Source organism: Conger conger, chromosome 4 (genome assembly GCF_963514075.1).
Source record: "Conger conger chromosome 4, fConCon1.1, whole genome shotgun sequence".
Lineage (NCBI taxonomy): Eukaryota > Metazoa > Chordata > Actinopteri > Anguilliformes > Congridae > Conger > Conger conger.
This window is the reverse complement of record NC_083763.1, coordinates 32,364,967-32,373,017: the sequence shown is the minus strand read 5'-3', so window position 1 is coordinate 32,373,017 and position 8,051 is coordinate 32,364,967. Positions and strand designations below refer to the sequence as shown.

The window sequence follows — 8,051 nt, the reverse complement described above, 5'->3', positions numbered from 1 at the left end:
GAGAATGTCCGGCCATCTGTTCGTGACCTCAAGCTGAAACGAACTTGGGTTCTGCAGCAGGACAATGATCCAAAACACACCAGCAAGTCCACCTCTGAATGGCTGAAGAAAAACAAAATGAAGACTTTGGAGTGGCCTAGTCAAAGTCATGACCTGAATCCTATTGAGATGCTGTGGCATGACCTTAAAAAGGCGGTTCATACTCGAAAACCATCCAATGTGGCTGAATTACAACAATTCTGCAAAGATGAGTGGGCCAAAATTCCTCCACAGCGCTGTAAGAGACTCATTGCAAGTTATCGCAAACGCTTGATTGCAGTTGTTGCTGCTAAGGGTGGCCCAACCAGTTATTAGGTTTAGGGGGCAATCACTTTTTCACACAGGGCCATGTAAGTTTGGATTTTTTTTCTCCCTTAATAATAAAAACCTTCATTTAAAAACTGCATTTTGTGTTTACTTGTGTTGTCTTTGACTAATATTCTAATTTGTTTGATGATCTGAAACATTTAAGTGTGACAAACATGCAAAAAAATAAGAAATCAGGAAACACTTTTTCACACCACTGTATATACATTCACTGAGCATTTTATTAATTATTTATTAGACTTATTGGTCTTCTGCTGCTGTAGCTTATCCACATAGAGGTTTGACGCATTGTGTGTTCAGAGATGCTCTTCCGCATACCACTGTTGTAATGTGTGGTTTTTTGCGTTACTGTCACCTTCCTGTCAGCTTTGACCAGTTTGGACCTCCTCTTCTGACCAACAGAACTACTGCTCAAAGCATGTTTTTTGTTTTTATGCACCATTCTCTGCAAACTCTAGAGACTGCCATGCATGAAAATCCCAGGAGATCAGCAGTTTCTGAGATATTCAAACCACCCTGTCTGGCACCATCATCGGTCAAAGATCACTTTTCTTACCCATCTGAAAAAAAGCTGAACCTCTTGACTACGCCTGCATGCTTTAATACATTCAGTTGTTGCCACATGGCTTGGCTGATTAAATATTTGCATCAACAATGGCAACATTTGCATCTTCCTAATAAAGTGATTACTGTCAATCAGTGGGGAAATGGAGAAAGTGAGCAATAAATAGGAAATAAAGCAAAAATGTATTGTTGCCAGTTTGCACAAAAGTACCTTAACTTGAATGTATTTCATGACTCATGGATGGATGCAGGTTTACAATAGACCACAAAACTAACAAAGCAGACACAGACAAAAAACATAATCGTGTGGAATTCTACTAGTGCCTTTTGCATTTCAAGCAATTACAGATAGATATGCATTGTACAATAGAAGAAGCAGACCATACCATTTGACTCCATCCCCCTCTATAAATTAGAAACTATCCTGTTCCCAGTATATGGAACATGTTCAGACATGTAGTGATGGCAACGTTCGTTCATTTCGGTGAGCCGGATCTTTTGGCTCCATTCGTTCAAAAGATTCGTTCGCTTGGCTCACTCGTTCGGCTCACTCGTTCGTTCACTTATACTTCTGGAAAGTACGCGCATGAGTCTCATATGTTACTCAGTTCGTTCGCAGCATTGGACTAATGATGTACTTCCGGAAAGTACGGGCATGAGTTTCATATGTTACTCAGTTCGTTCGCAGCATTGGACTAATGATGTAGTTCCGGAAAGTAGGGGCATGAGTCTCATATGTTACTCGGTTCGTTCGCAGCATTGGACTGTATTGGTTCACTGCGTCAACAAGCCGCGCGCGTGCGGCTCCCTCGGAATATCACCCAGGTCTAGTTGCGGAATTGATTTAACATTCCCCCTTGTAATATTAATTTAGTATAACGTGTAATTGGTTCAATTACCATAATCATTACCCCTCTTTTAGACAGCATTTGATGACGCCACTTGTTACCCTGTTGTAGCATAGTTTATTAATCCGAGGAAAATAAAACTAACGCAATATTTTAATTTTTTGGATAGCACCCACACAGTAAGCGATCGGATCTGGCCCGAAGCAATTTAATTATGCTTTTCAGTATGGATGATACTGCACAAAAGCCATCTGCTTAGTAGGCAGAATAATACATCAGCTATGAATAGCATTAATAAACGTTTTTAATCTTCCAAAGTTCATTTCAGGGTTTCTTAAGAAATTGTAAGCTATGAGACACTGATGTTAAAGTTAAATTACATAGGCTGCAATTACATTGTATATAATGTAACATTAGCTAAAATTAAACTTTAATGCAATTAAGAGTACACCTGCAATATATTACTGCAGCCCACACATAGCTAGCTATGTTTCAATATACTACCTACAAAAATAAAATGACATGATGTACATTGTGGTCTTTGCAAAACTATTAATCACTTTTATTGCATAGCCAAGCTGACTATATTACAGAAAATTAAAAGACCACATGATTTACCTAAATATTATCTGTGATATCCTAACTATTCAGCTGGTCTACGGAATGTCTCCTGGTGGCATTAACTTTATGCCTTATGGCTCAACAGCTCATGGCTTGTTCGTTCATTCATTCAATGGCTCTTCTGGCTCACTTGGGGCGACATGGCTCAGGCAGTAAGAGCAGTCGGAGGGTTTGCCGGTTCGATCCCCTGCCCGGGCTGTGTCGAAGTGTCCCTGTGCAAGACACCGAACCCCCAAATGCTCCTGACGAGCTGGTCGGCGCCTTGCATGGCAGCCAATTGCCGTCGGTGTGTTGGTGTGTGAGTGTATGTATGAATGGGTGAATGAGAAGCATCAATTGTACAGCGCTTTGGATAAAGGCGCTATATAAATGCCAACCATTTAACATTTACTTGTTCATTGAGTCGTTCAATGGCTCTTTTGGCACACTCATTCAATGGCCCATTTGGCTCTTCGTTCACGAACTAGTTCACCGGCTCAGTGGCTCTTTCGTTCGTTCACTCCTTTTGGTCATTCGTTCACCGGCTCAGTATGGCTCCACGGCTCAGTGATGTAGATACGTACGGTCATTCATTTGTGGTTGGTTGATTGGCATTTTGGTAAGGCTATCGGCTTAATCACACAATGCTGTCCTGTTAAGTAGCCATTGGCCACTGTGCAAGTCACTAAAATCACTGTCTTTGGCTAAGCGGGGTGGGCAGATCTCAGCGCTTGGGGAGAGTGTGAAACAAAGAATCTTTCATGGAGAAGCCTCGGCTCAGTTCGTTCATTTGAAAGATTTGTTCTAAAAGATTAATTTGAGAACTGCCCATCACTACAGACATGGTGATTATTTCCTAATTTCCTAAAGGTTAGAAGAGTGGCTCCTTAACTTTTCAGCTTAAGGCCTTATCAAATGGCCAACATGTCAGCGATTTAATTGAGGAACTACACCTGTTACGGACAAATAAAGAGGATTCTAGTTCTGCCAACAGAGCAGAACTAGAGAACTTAAGACCCACCTATTTGGAAGAGCCTACCCACATTTTTAGTTTTAGTGATGACGATGTCTGGATACTGCTGTTTTATTTTGCTGTTTTTTGTTATTTTTATTTTTTATTTGTATTCTCTGATGTTTTTGACTCCTGTAGCACTTTGAGATTCTCGAATGGAAAGTGCATTATAAATTAAATCCATTATTATTATTATTATTAACAGAGCAAGCAGGCATAAGTGGAAATCACACTACTATCAAGATATGTTTTCATGTAGTTTTTCATGCCTTGAATAGCTTGCATGGTCCTATAACATTAGTAAGAACAGAGAATCCTGGATGTTCTTGTCATGAAACATCATCATGTTCCTATATGCTATGAGATTCCAATGCTTATTCCAAAAAGATAGAACTGTGCTCCTGACTTCTGCTTGAGAGATTTTAATCAATGCTACATTGATAAAGATCAAGGTGCAATGTGAAACTGTAGATTGTAATCATTGGAAAACTAATATTTCAAGTAAAAGGTACATTGCTGTAGAGACTAACTATTTCTTGAACTTGATATTTTTCCTTTTCATTGAAATTCATTGTGCCAATCATTAACCAAATCCAAAAGATTCCCTTTAACAATTGAATACATTTAAAATATGCATACATGCACATGATGCACACTTGTTTCAAGGAGGGATGGAGGTTGCTGGTACATCATTTTCAAAAACATTATTCACATCTATGTTAAACAGGCGCGCACCCGGGGTCTTTTAAGTTGGATCCCCAGGCACGCCTCTGCTATACTGATTGTGTCCGCCAGAAGGCACTCTTATCCCGGTCTGCAAATACGCCATTCGATTGTGGAAAATGCCACCAGATGGCGGTTTAGGATTGCTGCTCTTCTGAAAGGCGCGGTTCCGGTCGTGGTCCAATTTCTGTAAAAACATATTTGTAGTTTCAAAAAATATTTTTTCATTTTGCTTTCGGAAAGTGATTAATGGCACCAAAATGAACGCCATAGGTAAGTTGACTTCTGATTTTGGGTTTTTCACCCCGAACTAGCAGTTGGGGTACACATTAAAGATGGAGGGCGCAGAGGAAGAGAGAGAGACGCACAGGGTGGGGGATGGGAAGGATTGGACTGAAGGGGAGAATGTGCGTTCTTTCCGTTGTTTGCAATGTTGAACAGCTTGATCTGTTATCGGTAGCTATAGGTTCTAAAATAACGCTTTCAGTGTGACCGTGCCCTGATGATTTCCATGCATTTTATTTATAAGTTGCAAGAATGTAGTCTGATGTAGAGTGCCACAAAATTAGCGTTGATAACAGAGCGACGTGTCATTCTGTGTGCAAGACAGACAAACTGCCTAGTTACAGCTAAATCAGACATAAATAAACGATTTGCATACTGGTGTCTGCTCAGTTCTTCCAGTTTCTTTGCCTGTTTTACAGCGATGGTAGCTATTTACTTGTAACCTATTTGTTTTTGTTTACGGTATAATCAAGTCATAATGGGAGCATATATGAAATCGCGTAGAAGTTGTTCATAAATCGCATGCTTATTTTTTTATTATTAAAATGACGGGCAATGCCAATCTCATTTTATTTGGAGGACAGCTAGCTTGGTGATACAAATCTATCTCCTAAATAATCCTGGTCGCACACCCAATTACAATGTGACATGTTTATTGCCATGACTTTATCAAATTTTTTAACCGGGAGTGCATTTTGGACATTTAGCGCGTAAAATTGTTGAAATTAGATTTCTGCAGTAAGCGCGGAGCGGAAGCAAAACCGTTCGCGCAGCTGCGCCGGTCACACGCAGTCACACACTGGCAGTGGTCCCCGTGTGCATTAAAAGCATTGAGAACAGGCACACTTATCAGTCACACCCCCCAAAGTGACAGATCTATGTAGAGTATTCCTGGGTTTACACAGCAACATAGTTGGCTGCTTCCAGCCTCGATTATACGATTATATGGCATGTAGTTTACTCCAATGTACTTCGTGAGTTAATAAGTTATTAACCTTAGCTAATGCATTACCTAACGTTACCAGACAGGGCTAGCACCTCGAGTGTCAGTCTGTTCTTAGCAACTGCATTACCCCAAGTGGTTAACTAATTGGGCTAGTTAAACCAAGGTACAATATAAATAGTACATAGTACTATTTAATACATAGTACATAATACATGGATGTATTTTGATATCCTAGGTGCAGTGGCGTTTCTAGAACTATATAAATTTGGTGTCCATGGGGCGTCCAATGCTTCTTTAGGGGGTCAAACATCCAGAAACATAAAGTAACCCACAAAAAAAGATATAATATGCATATCCCATGTATTCCTTTTATAAACAAACAATTTAACATTGTTATAATGTGCGTCAAGAACTGGAATGACCTCAAATAATTTGGATACAATCATTTAGCTTAATACAAATGAATGAGAGCATGCTAGTTAGCGGTCTTTGGAGAGTGTGTGGATACTTTACAAAGTAAGTTAGTTCGTTGACAAGTGAGATAGCAAAGCGCAAGTTAGCTGACTGAGCAACCATCTGATTATAGTTAGTAAAGTTTGCTAAATTAATTTATCAAATTGTTCGAGGTAGTACCGCAAATATGACAATGTAAATATTTCACTTTACTGGTCGATAAGAATGCTTACACCTTCCTTAATTTGTTAAACCACAAATTAAACGGAATAAAAAAAATTAAAAAAGTAACTTTCTAAACAGTGAAATTGTTCCCTCAAACTTGCACTGACTTCTGTAATGAGTGGTTTAGCTTGAAACTTCCAGTGGGTCCGCTACAGTTGCACGCCGGCGTTGCCTACGTCTGCGGTGCGCCCGGTGGGCGGAGTCTGCACATTTGAAATGTGTCTCAGCCTGCCGCCGGATACCCCGCTGAGTTTAATCATTGAAAGCGGCGTGTATGGCGTATTTCTCTGACAGTTCAGCCATGCTTTTTGTTTATGTTGCTGTCTCCAGATGCCGGCAAATGTTTGCAGGCAAATCCCCTCCTACTTACATTATTCAGCATTTCATTCAGTTTGAATGAGAGTCATACAGTTTGAATGAGAGTTAAGTTGCCTAGACTGTGACCTTCACAGTTGTATGACATGAAATAGTTGTCCTCCGTCGTCCAAATGACACTTCACTGAATTATATTATTCTTACAGAATGATACAGTGAAATATTGTGGAACAATATCATACAGTTGCTATGCTTGTGAAACTTTGTATCATGTAGGAGTAATTCCTGTAGCTAGGATATGCTGCCTTTAGTCCCTAGTGTGCACTTCGGTGTAATGACACCGGTGTAATTGGATTTCCTCATGTTGGTTAACTCATTGCTTTTTTTTCTTAATTAGTTTTTCGCCAAAACCAGAACAGCCACACAGCTAATGTTTGTAGTTGCCAAGTGAACCAGACAGGGTTGGTAGGCTTTGGTAATGTTTTGATGCATCTGGACGTGCATACAGTCGATAATAATTCTTGGAGCATGCAAATTTACATCATAGTTGTACAGTGAGAAATCTGGATCTGATTTCCGGCAAAATATCAATACAAATTATAAAAAGTACAGTAATATCATAAGTAATATCCTGCATACAAGCAGAGTTCCCCATGAACCCATACATGTGGTTTTTGTGGGGGATTTCCCATTTGAAGTGGTGTGAGAATTCAAAACCGGCAACAACACTTAGCAAACTGCATCCTCTCAAAATAGAGAGAAGGATTCCCTAGCATGATCAAAGAGAACTGCTGCTGAGGCGGAAAGCATGCTGACATTAAACAGTCAATGCTTTGTTTGCTTTTTTCTGTTCTCATTAAGTCTCAGACTTATGTGTGCCTAGAGTGACTGGAATAGGTTAAGTGAAAACAGTGTTTTTTGTGTATAGGGTCTGTGGGTAATGCCAAGTTTATGCAAGCTGCTCCAGTCTCATCATGATTTCCATGGCTGGAGGTAAGCGGCAGCCATACGCGTTTCTGCTCCTCACTGGATGTTTTTTTTGTACCATTCTCTGCAAACTCTTGAGACTTTTGTGCAGGAGATCAGCAGTTTGAGATACTCAAATCACCCTGTCCGGCACCAACAGTCATTCCACAGTCAAAGTCACTTAGATCACATTTCTTCCCATTCTGACATTTTATGCATTTAGTTGCTGCCACATGATTGGCTGATTAAATATTTGCATTAAAGGAGCACTGTCACACTTTTTTCAGCTGTTTGGGTAAAAGGCTTTTGTGTAGGCATTTTTAAAATCACCGTCAGTGTAGCCGTTTCCTAAATATGGGGCAAAACTTCTCAAAACAATCAATCTCCAGCCTGTGTTAACGAGTGCTCAAACTCCACCCTTGAATGCAGAGACTGGTTTATGTACGGCCACCCATCCAGGCGATCACGTAACCTGCGAGTCTGGCGGCGGACTGAGGACACCTCCAACTCCTCCCACTTTCAATCGTCATCTCTAAGCTATTGAACTGTAATGCGTGTACTAGGCACACATAGCAAAGAGCTTAGAAGAGAGAATGAAGGCAAGGTTCCAACAAAATTAATGGGAGGGGATGTCATCAAAATCGCACTTTGATGCTAATGTTAAATGACAAAGCTAAATACTGCAGTCAACTTGACCGTTTCACTGTTTAAGCTGCTTTTCGTAGCCTTTCTTAGCCTAGAAGTTGCA

At 40.2% G+C, this 8,051-nt stretch overlaps 1 protein-coding gene across 1 annotated transcript in view; it reads left to right on the top strand.

The window, feature by feature from the left end:
• The first annotated feature begins 4,245 nt into the window (after positions 1-4,245).
• LOC133126250 (cohesin subunit SA-1-like) overlaps positions 4,246-8,051 on the top strand; it is an 82,570-nt gene continuing 78,764 nt past the window's right edge. The window contains exon 1 of the mRNA XM_061238264.1: positions 4,246-4,386. The gene's annotated coding sequence lies outside the window, so the exon portion shown is untranslated. The remainder of the gene's footprint in view (positions 4,387-8,051) is intronic.